Source organism: Chenopodium quinoa, unplaced genomic scaffold, assembly GCF_001683475.1.
Source record: "Chenopodium quinoa cultivar QQ74 unplaced genomic scaffold, ASM168347v1, whole genome shotgun sequence".
Classification (NCBI taxonomy): Eukaryota; Viridiplantae; Streptophyta; class Magnoliopsida; order Caryophyllales; family Amaranthaceae; genus Chenopodium; species Chenopodium quinoa.
In genome coordinates, this window is record NW_018742616.1 from 2,784,069 (window position 1) to 2,803,730 (window position 19,662).

The window sequence follows — 19,662 nt, forward strand, 5'->3', positions numbered from 1 at the left end:
AATACACCTCAATACCCTCCAAAAACCTTACTGTCACATCAAATCCATGTGAGGACAAAGAATCCTCTCCCAACTGCTACAAACAATCGTGATTGGTCTATAAGAGAGAATAGGATGAAGCTTTCATTGCGGCCTACTTTCAGCATTGCACGGACTTAGTTATAGGAAAAAATATAAAATTTACTGATTTTTAGAGAACTACTATTCACGAGTCGTATGTTGCGGCTCAAAGGCTCGGACATTTGAGTTATATTGGAGAGTCATTGGAAACATATTACTAGAGACCTACTCACTTGGGCTAATGCATTAATAAGAAGTTGATGGATTATCAAGGAGTAGGTATAACAAAAAAAGTGTTATAAAAAAATGCTCATGAATTTTTTCAAAAGTCATACAAAAAAGGGCGTAGGAAATTCAAATTTTAGAATATAATGCTTGGGGAATTGTGAGCAAATATCCAAAGTGGAGAAAATACATGAGGTGGGCTATGGATAAGGAGTAAGTTGTTGTTAAATACAAGGCGGAAAATGAGCTTTAAAATAGCAGTGATAGTGGTAAGAGAAGTACAAACGATGATAACTAGTGATAGCTACAAATTTGCAGCTATAACTTGCCTAGATGGTGTGAAGAAAGACAAGGTAAAAAGAAAGGTTGAAAGGGCAAAGGGGTCGCAACAGAAGATATTGTATTTAGTATGGGTGAACAGATTAAGGCTCACACCCATCAACGAGGTTCAGAGTTAACTCTTAAACAAGGGAAATTTAAGTTTAAAAAGTAAAAGGAAAGGAGGAGCAAAGACAATTGGAACTAGAGGAGAAAAACATTCTTCTACAAGAAGAGAAAATGCGGTCTATTAAACTGAAGTTGAAATTCGACATGTTACAAATTCTCTTATCTAAGACATCACTAACCCCAAACAAAGATTAAGGAAAAATTACTTGATGAACTTTATGAAGAGTAATTATGTAAATACTCTACAGTTAATCTTCGTGATTTTATTATTTGTTGTTATTTTCATATTAAGTAGTCTTTTATTTAAGAGTCATTTAATGTTAAGAGTTAAGTCAAGTTTAGGAAAATTTTGTTAGGAACACCTCAAAGATGGACAATTTTGTGAACAACTACCTTTTTATTTTTTTTTTTTTTTTTTTTTTTATTTATGAACAACTACCCCTAAGATGTTTAAAGTTTATCTAGCACTACCCACTAACAGATTATGTCGAGTTGAGTCGTTTGTAGGGCCCACACCTACGTTTTTCCACCCAATTAACTCCCTTCCTAATTACTTCTGATATGTCCTCTTCCTTTAAATTTTCTAAGCGAATCTTAGAGAAAGAAATTCTTTCCTCCTTTCATCAAAAACCCTTTTCTTTCCTCTTATGCGTTGTCTCTCTTTTTTCTACTTATTAATTTAAAACACAATTAAATTCAAACCCTAAACCACAAAAAAAACCCACTAATTCAATTCAAACCCTAAACCCTAGAAATTAACATCCCAAACTGAATTGAATCCATAATTATGATAATTACAGTTAATTAAAACCCCTAAACCAATTAAATAGACCACGATTACATCAATAACTTAACATTACTTGATTTGGTGAAAAATTGTGTTCAATTGCTCGAATTTTTGGATTTTGAATGAGTTTGGGGGGAGGTGAAGAACAACAATAAGACTTTAAATAAGTGGGAATAGGGTTAATTGGGTGGGAAAATATAGGTGTGGGCCCTACAAACGGCTCAATTTACGAAATCTGTTAGTGGGTAATGCTAGACAAACTTTAGGCATGTGATGCGCAGTTGTTCACAAATTAAAAAAAGTAGTTGTTCACAAAACTTCCTATATATAGGATAGATCTCGACAAATTTTTCCAAGTTTAAATGAAATGTTAAGTCTTTATTTATTTAAATCTATATGTTATGTGATGTCAATCTTTAATTCAATTATGTAGTGTTAAATCTTTAATTATGTTTCAATTTAAAATTTGTATTTTAATTGTTTAATGTGAAGTCTTTATCTAATGTGTACATTGACCAAATGTACTATATTATTCTATTAGAGAAAATCATAGTCACCTTATCACATTCATGTATGTGCCATTGAATTGTCAACATTGATGACTGTTATGGCATTGGGTTGTCGATTCACTAATGACAATTAAGCACCATTGAATTATTAGTTAAAGGGATTACTCCTAAGGCATTGTATTGTCATATTCAATATAAGACAAATGAAAATTAAAGTTTCACATTCAACTGTTTTATCAATAACTATATACTAAAAGAGTAAAAGACACATCATCAATTACACGTGTCGTATTTTAGTGTGTCCATTATTTTTAAAAAAAAATATATTTATTATTTAAATCTTATACATAAATAAAATGTAAAAAACTATACATAAATAAAAGATTTGATGTATCATTCCATAATATATACTAATAACTATATAAACTTAAGTAAAAGAAAAAAAAAACGTTAACATAACTTTTGCCAAACTCAGTGTTATGTACTACAATTATTACAACAAGGAATTTAATTTTTTGAATACGTTTATTAAATTATATATTAGAAGCTTAAGAAAGTAATTAAAATATTAAATATTAAAACTTTACTAAAAATAAAAGATTTGATGTATCCTTCCACAAAAAATAGGAAAAATTGTCAAAAATAATACAAACTTTGAGCGATCCGCCGAAAACAAGTCAATTTTTTAATTATTTCCAAATAATACAAACTTTAGGGAGTATCCGCTATAAACAGATTATAACCGGTTGGTGACTTGATTAGTAGGTATATGGGACACATGTCGTAATTCTATTGGTTTGACACTTTAATTTATTTTTATTTTATTTAATTTTTTTAATATTTATTATTATTGATAATAATTATATATATAAAAAAAACCAACCCCCTCCCTACCAGCCACCCTATCCCCTCCCTGCCAAAACCCATTTCCCTGGTGCCCGCCCTTCGACAACCCCCTACCGCGCCCCAGCAACCTCCCTTGCGCTGACGACACCAAATCCGGCATCCTTACCCCTCTCTCTCCCTCCCCGACTCCCAACCACCACATAAAACCACGAATTGAAACCCCGCAAAAACCTCTAACCGCCTTTTCCCCCACCCCCAAAACCCTAGCGGCTAAGGTTTTCGACGGTCAAGGAAGGAGCGTTTGGGGGTTTCAGTGGTGGGGGAGCAAGTTTGTGGGTTTTTCGTGGGGAGGGAGAAGGATTGCGATGATGGTGATTCAGGGGGAAAGGAATAGGGTTTCGGTGCTGGTGGTTCGAGGGAGGGGTGGTTTGGCTGGCATCGTCGGGAAGCTGTTGGTAGAGTCGTCAGTGGAGGAGGAGGGGTGGCTGGGCTGGCGTCGCTGGGGAGCTGTTGGTAGAGTCGCCGGTGGAGGAGGAGGGGGGGCTAGTGGTAAGGGATCGGAGGGATGTGTTTTTTAAAATTATTTTTTAAATTATTTTAATTGTTAATTAACTATGACTGAATCTTTACTTAGGAGTTAATTATATTCTTAACTGAATTTATCAAAAAAAAAAAAAAAAAAAAGTTAACGTGTTATATAGGTTGTAGGTAAAATATCCCTTTTAAAGCGGATACTCCCCAAAGTTTGTATTGTTTTGAAATAATTAAAAGTTTGACTTGTTTTTGACAGGCCATTCAGTGTTTGTATTATTTTTCACAAATTTTCCCAAAATATATTAACAACTATAAATTTAAGCAAAAATAATAAAAATCGGATTCTTAACATGTGAAATTCTGAGTGCAATGCATTACAGTTATTACAACACCAATTTACTTTCTAGATTTTTTTTAAATAATGAATTAGAAGTTACAACAAATTAATGCGAATATCAACCAACAAGTGATACTATTGTTATATATTTCCTTAATAGTTTGTGATTGGACTCCAAATTTAAGCAACACTCCTTCGATATGACCTCTCCTTACCTATGCCTCAAGTATTTTAATTTACCTTTATCTAATCCGAAGTAATAGATATAAGACTATGGTTAATATTATTATTGTAAATTGTACATAGGTAGTCTCCTACATTTATATCGATTCCCATCTAAGATGAGTTGATTTACCCTAAAATATTTCTTATTACCTTTTCAATATGTGGTTAAAAATAATTGGCGTTGATCTAAGTGTTGCGTGATTTTTTTTTTGTCTAAAGTGATGTCTAGCTCTTTTAGGAAGGTGAGTATTCTAATCTTGGCTTGTGTTTCCACTTTACATGGAGATAATGAACGGGTAAAGGGACATCTCTATTGCTTAGGAATTTTTTGTTTGCGGAGTGAGAAATATCTTGTTCTTAATGTAACGGATTATGGAATGAATGGCAATATGTGTGTTTGTAATAAATGTTTTTTGTAGATGAGCAGTTATTTTGAAGTCAGGTCGTAACTATAACGTTTGATGCATCAATAAAAACATTGCAAGACCATAACCATGTAAATGTTGCAAACATAAGTTTTAGTCTGTTTGGCAGCATTAATGGCCAATTATGGGTACATTAAAATAGTTCAAAGGTGATATGCGTTTGTTCAAAAGCAAATATTACAACCAATGTCCAATAATCGTATATTAATATTGGTAGTCCAAATTTCACTAATATCAAAAGCTATCCCAAATGTGGTGTATATGTCAGTGTTCTTGTAAGAAGACACACTGTGTACCTTATTGATACCTTACTGACGTTGGTGTTGTAGTAGAGTCTAGGCAAAGGATCAATGGCTTTGATAGCCCACTTTAGAACCCAAAGTCTAGTCGGGGATGTTGTTGGAGCAATTTGAAAGTAATCTGGCTTGGTCGCCAAGCTGGTAGCTATTGTTTCAAATTCTGACCAATTTTCCTGTCAAATAATGTAGTGAACGTATTAGATGAAAAGACCTAGGACTTTATCAAAAAGCTACTGCAATTACACAATTTATGGGAAAAACCAGCAGGATAAGCTGTGTACTTAGTGCCGTTTCTTTTTCGTATATATGAAAAGTAGGTAGGCCAATGAGCATTTCGCAGTCTTCAGCAAATGAGAGTTCCAGTGTTGTTGCTCACACCGAAGGTGAAATTAACCCTCTGTGTAATTGAATATGAAACTATAGATAATTGTAGTGGTGGAATAGGCTTGATTCAAGTAGGTTGTAGTAATGCATTCATCTTTAGAGCAATGGAGGCAATTGAAAGAGGTGTCCCTATCTTCTTGGCAAGGTTTTCAAACTCAGCATTGGGGGATTGTGGCTTGTATCCAATGACATTCTTCTTGCATCATGTTTCCAGCTTGCATGGTTCAAAAAACTGTTAGGAAATATGCTTATACTAGTACAAATTCTAACACTTTTGAATTTGTGAAATAAGAAATTACAATATAATATAAAATCAATTACACCAACAAACCAAACACCATTATGTCTAGAAAGTAAATTATAGAATATCAATCTAAACTACAAGTATGAAGAAATTCACTTGCCTCACTCCAAGCCAAAGATACGACCAAGAATACGAGAATACCATGGACTACATGAGTCTTCGATACTTGATACTTGTCTAAGGCGTTAGAATACTTTCCTAAAGCGTTAATTTCCCCCACAACGGTGCTTGGGTTGAACTAGAAATACGCTTTGAGATACAATAGACGAACTCTACACTCTAAGCACTTAGATGTGTAAAAAGATGATCAAATTCTCAATCAATAAACTTAAATGATAGAGCATTCAAAGAAGAGGTTGCAAGTTTCTTCAATTAATGGTGTGGAGATGAGAGAATTTCAGAGAGGAAAGATATAACTTCTGTGTCTCAAAACGAAAGGCCTCGTTACAATATAAAGGAAATTGATGAGTGACATTTATGTTACCCTTAGGGGTAGTGTATTGGTCTCTTTTCTCCTGTTTTTCTTAGGTTTTTCTACCTCTTTTCTCCTCTTATGGCTTCCTTTTTTTTATGGATGAAAAGTATGCTTATTTGCGCTTGTTTTGATAATCTTTATGCATAATTTTATCATCCCCATGCTCTCGTGATCTTTGCTATCTTTTGCAGGTTCCATGGCGGTTCTAAGCACGGTAGGAGGCCCCTTGGCCAAGTATGGAGGCATGGACAAAGACAAGAGGAGCAAAAGGGAAGGAGAGGAAGCAAGAAGAGGAAGTTCAAGAGGAGGTGTGGCCGAACCTCTAAGAGGTTCGGTCGAACCAAGGTGTGGTCAAACTTTTGAAAAGTTCGACCGAACCTCCAAGGCAGTTTCAACCAAGTTTTCAGCATGTTTACAGGAGGGGTCGAACCAGGAAAGTTCGACCAAACAAGGATCAGGGAGGTTCGACCGAACCTACCCTGAGTTCGGCCGAACCTACCCTGAGTCCGACCGAACCTACACAGAGTTCGGTCGGACCTTTTCCCGTTTCAGCTGACTTTTTGCGGAGCTTCCTAAGCAATTTTGTAAGGGGTATAAATAGATTTTTTTTGCTCATTAAAGAAACAGATTTTTTTTCAGTTTAGAATAGATTTTAGGTTAGTTTTAGGTTTTAGAGAGAGAAACTCTCAAAATTTTAGAGAGAGAAAGTGAGGAGCACAATGGTTTTCATGGATTTTGGATAATCAAATGAGGAATTTGAAGATCTCCACCTTATATCAATGAGCATTTCTTACTTTCTCTTCTCTTATTGCTTTATTTAGTTGCTTTCATTATGCTTGAGTAGTTTCCCTTCTACTAGGTGTTGAGTGAGGCTTTGTAATGATTATTTGAGTTATTTGAGATAAATTTGATGATAATTGTGTGATTAAATTGATTGAATTGATGTTGGCATGTTGTTTGTTTTAGATTGGATTGATCTCCCATGATAGCACACTTAATTGCATATTGGTTTTAGTTTGACAAGGGATTGTGAATTAGAATTGATATATTTGATTGCATTTTGGGTAATTTTCTTATATGCACCTAGTCAATGAGGGATCTAGGCTAGGAATTTGAGAGATTACTTTTGAGTGTAGTTAATTCTCATTATAATTCTTTCTTTGCATGATTGATTATCAAATGGATTCTCATTAGCTTATTAATTGTTCTAAGTGGATCTTTTCCCCTAGTAGACTTTATCATACCTTGTTCTTTATATGTGTTTTAGTGTAGTTGTAGTGTCCTTTATCCGTAAATCGACTTCGGCATAGCTTAGGCATTAGATTAAGAACCATCTAGCATTACCGTTCCTTGTGGTTCGACTCCGAACTTACCACTAGACTTGTTTAGGGGTTAGTTTTAGGATTTATAAATTTATTTGATTGAGTGTGGAATGTGCGACCGTTCTAACGCCCATCAAAATGGCGCCGTTGCCGGGGAACGATGTCAATGCTTGATTGTTTTTGATTGCTTGAGTCTAGGTCTTTGTGTATACTTTTTTTTTATTTGTTTATTTATTTTTTGTTTGTTTGATTGTTTTTGTTAAAAAAAATTAAAAAATGGCATGTTTCTCATTTCCTCAATATGATAATGAGCCTTTTTGTGATTATTTCAATAGACTTGAGGGACTTGTAGATCGTAATTGTTATAGACTTTGGGAGGCTTCTGAGATTTGTTATTTTGGTTTGAATAAGCAAACTAGGGATATTGTTGAAAGCATGTATAATGGTGAATTTAAAGCATTATCAACTGATGATGCTTGGGATTTTTATGTATGGTTTGCTAGGGATGTTTACAATAAGGGTAATCATGTTTCTAATATTGATGTGCAATGTGTCGATTCTTCTAATGTTAGAATGCATTCCCATGATTTGTCACATGATCTCATTAGTGAACCTAGAACAAATGATTTCAACTCTATTTCCCCTATTGTTCATGATGATGAGGTGCATTCCAATGTTGATGAGCATGGTGTGTTTCATTATTCTTCATTATTTAGCATGCCTTCTTGTGATGTACCTTTTTCTCCCAATAATGAATCTTATATGCTTGATTGTGCCCCCTCTCCCCGTGATGATGATTATACTCATCCTTCTAAAGTTGATGCTTACAATCTTGGTTGTGATCCTTCTCCCCTTGTTAACCCTCAATTTTCTTCATCCTGTGAGTGTCCGATTGATTATTTAGAATCCCTTATTAGGTGTGTTGAGCTTGATTCTACTTTTGGGCCAACTAAGGAGTTGTTTTTAAATTCTATGAGAAGTCAATTGGAGATGATGAATAGGAGTGAAGAGCGTATTGAGGAGGTAATAAGGAGAAAGGAAGAGCTAGAAAGCCAATTGTCATCTTTGTTGCATGATCTTGAATCTTTCAAATCCCATGTGTGTATTGAAGATGATGATGATGATGTTTTTGTGCAATCAAAAGATTGTGAGGAAGACAACAATGAGCTTTTGAGTGAAGGAAAGAGAGTTGAGAGTGAATTAAATGATGATTTTATGAATCAAAACCCTCTTTCTTATTTTGACCAAGTGCATGTTTGTGATTCCTCTATTCATGAGTATTTGGACTCATTTGAGATTATGTCCCATTTATTTTGTAAGGTTCAAATGAAAAATAATGACATTTTGAGTGAGTTCATTGAGAATGCTTCATGGGAAAGAGATGAATTTGAGATGAATTTGCATCCATTCATGCATGGTTTTGAGATCTTAGGCTTTCAGATTTCTAAGGGAAATGTTGTTTATCGTCGTGATAGGGAATTGGAAGATGAGGTTGTTTCTCTTGGAGATTGGTTGTTTGAGGGAGATGTAGATCACGAGTGTTCTTCTTTTGAGAATTCAATGATTAATTTTCATTCCCTTATTAGTGATGAGAGGCAAGGTGGTGAAAATGAGATCATTTGTGAGACCATTTCTCCTATCCCCCCACGTCATCATATTCCATTTTCAAGAAAATTTGATCATGTTCCCTCCTATCCCATGTCACTCCCTTCTTTTCTCAAAGAGCCTATTGGGGACCCTCTTTCTATTTGTGATCTTCAAGCTCCCCACTCATCGATTATTGAGGAAAAGGGTGATTTTGCCACCAAAAAACATTTTAAGGAGAGTTTGCCTTCCTTTTCTTTTTCTTTTTCTTCTTCTTCTTTTGTTGAATTTTCTTTTGATTCTTCTTCTTCTTTTTCTTGGCATCTCTCTCCTCATTTGCGTGCACTATCCTTGTTGCACGTTATCTTCCCGTCATTTTCCTACCTTCTTTCTTATGAAATGTGTAGTAGTGCATTTGATAAGCTCTTACGATCCTTGCAATATTATTTACTAGAGCGGTCAAGCTTGGACCTTAAGCAAGCCTTTCTCGGGAAGTAACCCGTGTTTATTGCTTTCATTTTTTTTATTTTTAGAATAGTTTTTGGCCTCATGGAAATGTTTGTGTGCTTGGTGCTAGGTACATAACTTAATATACTCTTATGCATTGGTTTGGATCAAGAATCAAGGAAGTTTGACTCCACTTTTGCTAGCACATGGAAAACAAGATTCAATTTTAGAGGTAGTCGGCTTCAAGAAGGTTTAATTGGGTCATTTGCGGGTACTATACCCACCTAATATCCGGTAATATCCTTCCTTGCTCTTCCTCTAATGATTTGTGACTTGTTAGACATATGTTGGTTGGTTGGATGACTTTCTTTCTTTTCTCCTCCCATGGATTCTTTGGTTTAAAGTTTGAGCATGTTGCCTCATTCAAGCTTGGGGGAGGGTATTCTATCATGTTTGGTGGAATTTTGATTCATATATGCCACGCACATTTGTATATGCATTTCCATTTTCTTTATTTTGAAAATTCCAAAAAGATTTTGTTTCTATCAAGGCAAATTTGCAATGTGTTTTGTTTTGTTCTTACTTTTGACATAATACGCTTGGACTTGTATTCTTGAATGTCTTTATTCCTAAATTATAAAGGTATGCACGGTTTAAGAATGTGTTAGGTTGACTCTAGGATATGATATGCTAAGGTAGTTGTTAAGAACTTTGAGACCATGAAGCCCTAGTTCACTTGCTTGTGGTAAGATGGAGTTGCTCTCTATGGTGGCTATGAAATCAAGAGTTAGTTATTGCTATCCCTAGTGAGGTAAATTGTTCAAGCCTTCATCATACTTTGTTGAGCGGCATATTTGGATCCTTGGCTATTGCATTCTCGTATCTAGAACTTGACTTTTAGCTCCCAAGATCGCGACCGTGCCACTTTAGGGGATGATAAAGGAATTTCTCTTTTTATAGGATAGATTTTCTATTTTTGAGTTTAGTTTATATTTGCCCCTCTTGCTAGCCCTTTTGAGCCATATACCTTATTTTCTATAGCCACAATACAAGCCTTGAAGCCTTGGTTTCACTTTCTACCTTTAGTTTTGTGAAGCAATTTAGTTTTCGAGCTTGTTTTATTGTTTATGGTGCAAGTTTAGAATTATGAGTTTATTTGCAAAGCAAGTATGTGTTGTATATAAGTTTGTGCATAAAATAAAATGCATTTTGAGAAAAAGTCGTCCAAAGTTAAAGAGGCAAGGACTTTTAAATGAAAAAAAAAATGTCGAAAAAAAAAGGTAAAAGAAGAATGAAAAGCACAAAATGATTTTGTTATAGTTGTTTTTTTTTTCCCTATTTTTGTTAGTTTATTTTAAATAAGCTTAGGGGAAATTTATTTTATGAGCATAGTTGGTACTTTTGTTTTGGATCTTGTGGAAAAAGTTCCACCCGAGCTTCACATATAAGTTTACCACCAATTTCAAAAGTTTTCCACACCTTTACTCTCCTAGCCTGTGTATTACAACCTTGAAAGTCCTTTTGATCCTAGAGGGTTAAGTCATTTAGTGGTGGCAGGAAATAGGAATCAAGCCTATAGAGCGAGTTTGCATAGCCAAGATTTTGGGTAACCTTCTCATGTTTTGAATTTCTTACTTATTTTCCGGTTCCTTCGTGGAATCATGAGAAGCTAACTTGAAAGTGGATTTGAAACTTGTAGAGAGGTTGTGGTTTGATTAGTTGGAACAAAAGGTGGAATATGTTTCCGTTAGTTCTCTATGCTTAGCATATGCTATGTTTCAATCAACCTTGGACATCTTAGAACGTGCATACCTTTATTTTTTTTAGAAAGATTGACATTCTTTAGTGCTTGTTCCATTGTAAAAATCCACTTAAGAACGCTTGTAACCTCTCTTTTACTTCAATTTATTTTATCTATTTGTTTATTGCTTTGCCTTGATTTTTGTCAAGAGTTATGGGTTAAACTCTTAGGATACCCTTACGAGAGCATACTCGTCCTCTAGAGCGATCTATGGGGTTTAAAGTGCTTGATGCATGCGCTAAATGCATTCGTGATTCCTACGAAAGTGAGTTAGTGTATATTCTTTCTCTTCTAGTTTTATTTTATTTTATTGTTTTTTTTTTAAAAAAAAAATATACATCGTTTTCCGTTGTGTTTGTTTTGTTTTGCTCGAGGATGAGCAAAAGTTAAGCTTGGGGGTGTTTGATGAGTGACATTTATGTTACCCTTAGGGGTAGTGTATTGGTCTCTTTTCTCCTGTTTTTCTTAGGTTTTTCTACCTCTTTTCTCCTCTTATGGCTTCCTTTTTTTTATGGATGAAAAGTATGCTTATTTGCGCTTGTTTTGATAATCTTTATGCATAATTTTATCATCCCCATGCTCTCGTGATCTTTGCTATCTTTTGCAGGTTCCATGGCGGTTCTAAGCACGGTAGGAGGCCCCTTGGCCAAGTATGGAGGCATGGACAAAGACAAGAGGAGCAAAAGGGAAGGAGAGGAAGCAAGAAGAGGAAGTTCAAGAGGAGGTGTGGCCGAACCTCTAAGAGGTTCGGTCGAACCAAGGTGTGGTCAAACTTTTGAAAAGTTCGACCGAACCTCCAAGGCAGTTTCAACCAAGTTTTCAGCATGTTTACAGGAGGGGTCGAACCAGGAAAGTTCGACCAAACAAGGATCAGGGAGGTTCGACCGAACCTACCCTGAGTTCGGCCGAACCTACCCTGAGTCCGACCGAACCTACACAGAGTTCGGTCGGACCTTTTCCCGTTTCAGCTGACTTTTTGCGGAGCTTCCTAAGCAATTTTGTAAGGGGTATAAATAGATTTTTTTTGCTCATTAAAGAAACAGATTTTTTTTCAGTTTAGAATAGATTTTAGGTTAGTTTTAGGTTTTAGAGAGAGAAACTCTCAAAATTTTAGAGAGAGAAAGTGAGGAGCACAATGGTTTTCATGGATTTTGGATAATCAAATGAGGAATTTGAAGATCTCCACCTTATATCAATGAGCATTTCTTACTTTCTCTTCTCTTATTGCTTTATTTAGTTGCTTTCATTATGCTTGAGTAGTTTCCCTTCTACTAGGTGTTGAGTGAGGCTTTGTAATGATTATTTGAGTTATTTGAGATAAATTTGATGATAATTGTGTGATTAAATTGATTGAATTGATGTTGGCATGTTGTTTGTTTTAGATTGGATTGATCTCCCATGATAGCACACTTAATTGCATATTGGTTTTAGTTTGACAAGGGATTGTGAATTAGAATTGATATATTTGATTGCATTTTGGGTAATTTTCTTATATGCACCTAGTCAATGAGGGATCTAGGCTAGGAATTTGAGAGATTACTTTTGAGTGTAGTTAATTCTCATTATAATTCTTTCTTTGCATGATTGATTATCAAATGGATTCTCATTAGCTTATTAATTGTTCTAAGTGGATCTTTTCCCCTAGTAGACTTTATCATACCTTGTTCTTTATATGTGTTTTAGTGTAGTTGTAGTGTCCTTTATCCGTAAATCGACTTCGGCATAGCTTAGGCATTAGATTAAGAACCATCTAGCATTACCGTTCCTTGTGGTTCGACTCCGAACTTACCACTAGACTTGTTTAGGGGTTAGTTTTAGGATTTATAAATTTATTTGATTGAGTGTGGAATGTGCGACCGTTCTAACGCCCATCAGAAATAACCGCAAAACCAAAGTCGAGGGAGGCAGCGCGGGCGCGCCACCACAGCAACACGGGCGCGCCACCTGATCGCGCGGGCGCGCCACCTGATCGCGCGGGCGCGCCTCCCTCGTTCTTCCAAAAATCCAACTTTCCAGAAACCTGGCGCAATTTTGTCACGACCTAGGCGCGGGTCGCGCCATACGGTGACGCGGGCGCGCCTCCAAAATCTGCCAGAATTTCTTGAAACTCAGCGCGATTTTGTCGCGCTTCCGGCGCGGGTCGCGCCTGCCTTTCACCAGCGCGCTAAATAGAAAAGCGAGCGCTCCTACAGCAACACTCTAAATTAATCAACAATCCTCCCCCATTTAGAGTGTTCCTTTAAAAACCTTCTCCACTTCTATCAATTAGGCTTCATCTCATGCATCAATGTCAATGTCCCTACGGATTGAATTGACACTTAGTATAACACACTTAACGATGATCATATCCTACGATTTCCATATGGATTGAATCACACGGATATCTCTAATCATTCAAAGGTGAAATACACACAAATAACTTGAATTTAACATCAATCGACACTTTTATACAGCCATGTGTTTGTATCTATCATAAGTTCATCAAAGTCTATATGTCCATCTAGACTTCTTGAAGCGGCTAAACTAAGAACTTATATAGGTAGGTTCTCATATACGTAAAAGTTCCCTTGTGACAAGACACCATCATTTAGACCTTCTCAACTCTAAATCTTTGAGAACTTTAAATAAACGCTACCTAGCACATCACAAGTATCATAGCAATTCGGGTCATCAAATATTGCTATCAAACAACATAAATGTAATTCAACCACATTGAATCTAAGATTTGATGTTTCTTCAAGCATTATATTGGGTTTCACAAATTTGTGTTTTAGGACATAAACCCATTCCATTTAAAGAAAATATGATGGAATGTCTTGGCATTGCTTTAGTAAAACAATCTGCCAAATTCATTTTCGTAGGAACATAGTCAAGACTTATGACCCCATCATTGATAAGCTCTTTCACTAGGCTATGCCTAAGTGAAATATGCCGAGACTTACCATTATACACTTGACTATATGCCTTTATCAAAGCCAATTTCGAATCACACTGAATAGCCACCGGTGATATTGGCGTAGGCAATAAAGACAACTCTAACATGAGATTTCTCAACCACTCAGCTTCCTTACTAGCTGAGGCAAGAGCTATGAATTATGCTGCCATAGTGGAATCGACAATGCAAGTTTGTTTCTTGGAAGACCATAAAATGACACCTCCCCCAAACATAAACACCCAACCACTTATAGAAGAGTCATCCTCTTTGTAAGTGATCCAACTTGCATTAGAGTATCCTTCAAAAACCGAAGGAAAACCACTATAAGACAAACCATAATCCAACGTACCCTTAAGGTACCTCAAGACCCTCTGAATTGCAAACCAATGCTGTACACCCGGGTTATTAGTAAATCTACTAAGTTTTCCTACAGCTAACGCAATATCTGGTCTTGTACTTGCCATGGCATACATCAAGGATCCAATCATCCTTGAATACTCCAATTGGGAAATCGTTTTCCCCGAATTCTTAACCAATTTAACAATAGGTTCCATGGGGGTATTTACGGGACTCTTATCAAACATATTAAACCATTTGATCATTTTCTCAATATAATGTGGTTGACTTAAAATAAGTCTATCATTGTCCCTAATAATCCTGATGCCCAAAATGACATCCGCCTCCCCCAAATCCTTCATCTGAAAAGATGAGGATAAGAATTCCTTGGTCAATTCTACTTGTTGTAGACTTGTACCAAAGATAAGCATATCATCAACATGTAGATAAATGATGACATCATGACCTTTGTCATCAAATTTTATATATATACACTTATCAGCTTGATTCACCTTGAATCCAAAGGAAAAAATTGTGTCATCAAATTTCCGATGTCACTGCTTTGGTGCTTGTTTAAGTCCACACAATGACTTAACCAATTTACACACCTTATTTTCCTGTCCTTTCAAAACAAACCCTTCGGGTTGTTTCATATACACTTCTTCCTCTAGATCTCCATATAGGAATGTCGTTTTGACATCCATTTGATGTATCACTAGATTATATACCGAAGCCATTGCAATTAACAACCTTTTGGAGGTTATTCTTGCAACCGGTGCATATGTGTCAAAATAATCAACACCATGCTTTTGCCTAAAGCCTTGGATTACCAATCTGGCTTTAAATTTCACTATGGAGCCATCCGATCTCCTTTTCCTAGTGAAAATCCACTTGCAACCGGGAGGTAAATCCTCTAAGACCCAAGTGTCATTTCCCATGATGGAGTCCATCTCATCATTTATAGATTCTTTCCAAAATGCACTATCTTGGGAAGATATGGCCTCGCTATAAGTTTTTGGGTCACTATCCACATTGAAGCAATATGGAGTAGTAGAACTAAGGACATCCCTAGAACCTTCAACAAGATAAATTATAAAATCATCTCCGAAGTTCTTAGGTTTTCCTTTGTCTCTTACTTCTTCTAATATGAGAAGTATCATCCTCATTATTAGATGAATATTCATGAGATTTAAGTTGATCATCATAATCAACAATTTCCTTTCCTTTGGTACTTTCTTGTAGATCCTTAGGTCTACTCATTGATGAAAATCGATTATCATCAAAATTGCATCTTGTGACTCAATAATCGAGTCTTTAAAAATATAGTCACTTTGTTCTATCACATAGAACCTATGGGTTTTGCTATGCTCAGCATAACCTATAAAAATGCATTCCAAGCCCCTTTCACCGAGCTTTCTTTTCTTGTTGTCGAGCACTCTTACAACTGCCCTAAAACCCTGAGATACTTCAAGTTTGGTTTCCTTTTGTACCAAATTTCATAAGGAGTAGAATCTTTTCCTTTAGTGGGAACACGATTAAGTATGTGAAAAGCTGTCAACATAGCTTCACCCCAAAACCCTTCACTCAAACCAGAGTAGGATAACATGGAATTAACCATTTCTTGAAGAGTTTTGTTTTTCCTTTTAGCTACACCATTTGATTGTGGTGCATAACCAGCTGTAGTCTCATGAATTATAACCAAAGATTGGAAATACGTTGGATCATAATACTCCCCTCCCTTATCGGTTCTTAATCTCTTAATTAAAGATTCTACTTGCACTTCTACCTCTTTCTTATAAGTATCAAATTTTACCAAGGCTTCATCTTTGGAATATAAAAGATACACATAGCAAAATATTGAAAAATCATCAATAAAAGTAACTATGTATCTTTTATTTCCCAAAGAAGGTGTACTATAAAAGTCACATAAGTCACTATGAACCAATTCTAAAATTTTAGAACATCTCTCAACTCTCTTAAAAGGAGTTCTAGTGATCTTATTAAGCATGAAAGTAGAACATTTATTAAGAGAAATATCACATGGAGGAATTAACTCTAGTTTAGACATGAAATTCAACTTATTGTAATTAACATGACCTAATCCAGAATGCCATAAATAAAACAAATTCACACCATTTTCATTACCAACATTCATAGAAACATCATTCAACATTACACACTTCTCTCTTAACGAGAGTTTAAACAAGCCATGAGTTAAATAACAACTTCCTATAAAAGTGCTACCTCTAGTAATAATACATCTATCTGCTTCAAATACTAGTTTATATCCAAGTCGATTCAGGGTAGGGCCAGATACAAGATTTCTAGAAATCTCAGGAGCATATAATACATCCCTAAGAATAATATCATTGCCCGAACTAAACATCAGCTCAACTTGTCCTCTTCCTTGAACCATGATGGTAGAATTGTTCCCCATAAAGAGTTCTTCTCCATCAACAACCTTGTGGAAGGTTTTGAACCAATGCTTCACCTTGCATACATGCCTTGAAGCTCCCGAATCTATCCACCATGAGTCATCATCCTGCACCATAAGAATGTTAGGATCCGTTGCATTTAAATCCATACTAGAATTAAATTCAACCTCATGTAAAAGATTACCTTTGGTGGATGTCCTTTCTCTTAGAAGCTTGACCCTCCTTAGATTTCTCCATTTTCTTCTTGAAAATGTAGCAGTCCTTCTTGCGGTGTCCAGTCTTACCGCACTCCCAACACGCATACTTGTTATTATCCTTCTTTTTTTTGGACTTTCCTTTGGAAGAATTGAAATTCTTCCTCTTTCCACTAGTTGAAGCACTAGATTTACCTTCCTCCACCACATTGATGGAGGAAGAGCTAGGATTCTCATCCTTAGCTTTCTCCATGGCCCTAATCCCTTCTTCAATTTGAAGATGGGTAGCCAAATTGGACAAAGATATGTCCTTCTTTTTGTGTTTCAAATCATGTTTAACATCTTTCCAACTAGTAGGCAGCTTATTAATAATACTTAAAATAACATATAGTTCATCAACATTAATTGCATGTTGTTTCAAGTTATCATATATACGTTGTATCTCATGAAATTGATCCATAATTGATCTACCCTCAACAAACTTGAAATCATTAAAGTTACTTTACAAGGAATTTCTTGCTAGAAGCATCCTCTGTCGTATACTTACTTTCCAATGACTCCCATAGCTCCTTAGCGGACTCAAAATGTTGATACACATCGAATAAATCATCCTCCATCCCATTGAGAATATGACCCCCACATATAAAGTCATCATTATCCCACTTCGATTTCTCACGAACATCCTCCATGGTATCATTCTCATGTTCTACCGGCCTGGGAGTGCTAATCACATAGGCAACCTTCAACGATGTAAGAAGAAAATACATCTTCTTTTTCCATCGTCGAAACTCCACACCGTCAAACTTCTTGAGTTTGACAAATTCAGTGGTAAGTTATTTCACACTAGGTGATGTACACGTTTTATACCATGATTTATCCCGATTTTACATCGTATTCTTGCTTGATTTTAGGCTTTTTAGAGTCGTTTCTCGCTAACAATCTCTTCTTTAGTGTGTTTGATGTGTTTTTGGGAGTTTTACAGGAATTTGGAGTTTCTTGGATGAATCGGACATGTTTTATATGTTTATGGAGGATGTTGGTGAAGCGTAGAGGAAGAACGAGCTAAGTACGGACTATAAATCATTTAATTCCCCTGTGCTCGGTTGGGCAGTGCGTGCCCAATTGGATCGGGCATAGAAAAGTGGAGCTTTACTGAGATTTATGAAGGCAAGAAGCAAGATTTAATAGCCGTCTCACGCGCCCGATCGGGGTCTGCTGGTTGGACCGGGCGCGTGGTGGAAGATGCTATTAGATCAAGGCAGCAAAGCAGGCTACGATTTGAGCCTCGCGCCCGATCGGGCACCACCTGCCCGATGGGATCGGGCGCCAAGGAGAAGAAGACGAGAATGCAGCGAAGCTCCGTAGTTCTAGCTGCCCGATCAGGCAAGGTTTCGCGGAATTGGTTTTAATTAATTTCGTAAGTTTATTTTCTTGAGGGTATAAATACCCTTTGTAATTACAATTAGAAAATACTTATTATTTTTCTTAAGATTTATTTCTCTCTTTAGAACCCTAGTTTACTCTCTTTCAAACAATTTAATTCTTCCATTAGATTTGATTATTGTGATCAACAATTTGAGTTAGTTCAATTGAAGCATGGTATTCATTTATTTTTCTTTTCTCTTTCAATTATTATTATTTTTATTATGCTTTCTCCATTAATTGTTGTTTTAGGGTTTGCTAGTATGTGTGAGTAGATTCATAATCCGGGATCTTGCAAAGCTCGGATATGATTAATGCTTAGGTTAATTCTTTAAATTCTCCAATAATATTTCCAATTGACATGCTTAATTGATTGTGTTTATGCCAATACTAGATTGGGAATAATTAGTATTGTTATAATCCCTTTGTTCTTATTGCAACGGAAGTTGAATATTAACGGGATTTGGGTATTTCAATTAAGGGTTTGAAGATCATCATGGAAATAGTTGATTGAATGATTAGGAAGTTAAGTATTGTGTTTAATGTCCCTTGTTCACTTGATTCCATGGAAATAGGTTTGATAGTTGATTTGGGAAGCCATTGCTAACTCGGAAGAGACCTTTGGTATTTTATAGGGAATACTTTTCCTCTTGTCGATTGAATTAATATTGGGGGTAGAATTGTTTATGCATTGATTATATTCGTGATAATTCTTGATCTTGGATGTTTTAGTTTATTGATTCATTATATTATTTAGATTAGTTAAATTCTTCATACATTAGTTTCTAGTATAATTCACCATTGATTTGATACTTTCTTAGTGCTTATTTAATTCTATTTAGTCAAGTGAACTTTAGTCTCTTGGGATTCGATCCTTACTTGCATGTCTACATAGTAGTGGTCTTGTTAGGTTATTTTTGTTAGGTACGCGACACGCCTATCAACTTTTGGCGTCGTTGCCGGGGACTAATGGTTTTATTTGATTATTTGTGATTCGTTTTTGCTAAGCTTTATTCGTTGCTTCGGCTATTGTCTCTTGTGTTTTTGATACTCTCCCTTTAGTTTTCTTGTTGCATGCAAACACGACGTTCAGGGTCAGACGATCTTTCACCATTTAACTCTGAAATCGAGGCAACTATAAGGAGAAGGAGAGTAAGAAATCAACATAATAGAAACATGGACGACGCCACGAAATCCCTTCTGGAGTACGGTATTTCTGATAAACCGGACTCCTCTCTAGCATTTTCAGGCCACCTGTCACTGCTCAACACTTCGAACTAAAGCCACAATTCATTCAATTCATCTCCAATGATTCATTTGCAGGCACAC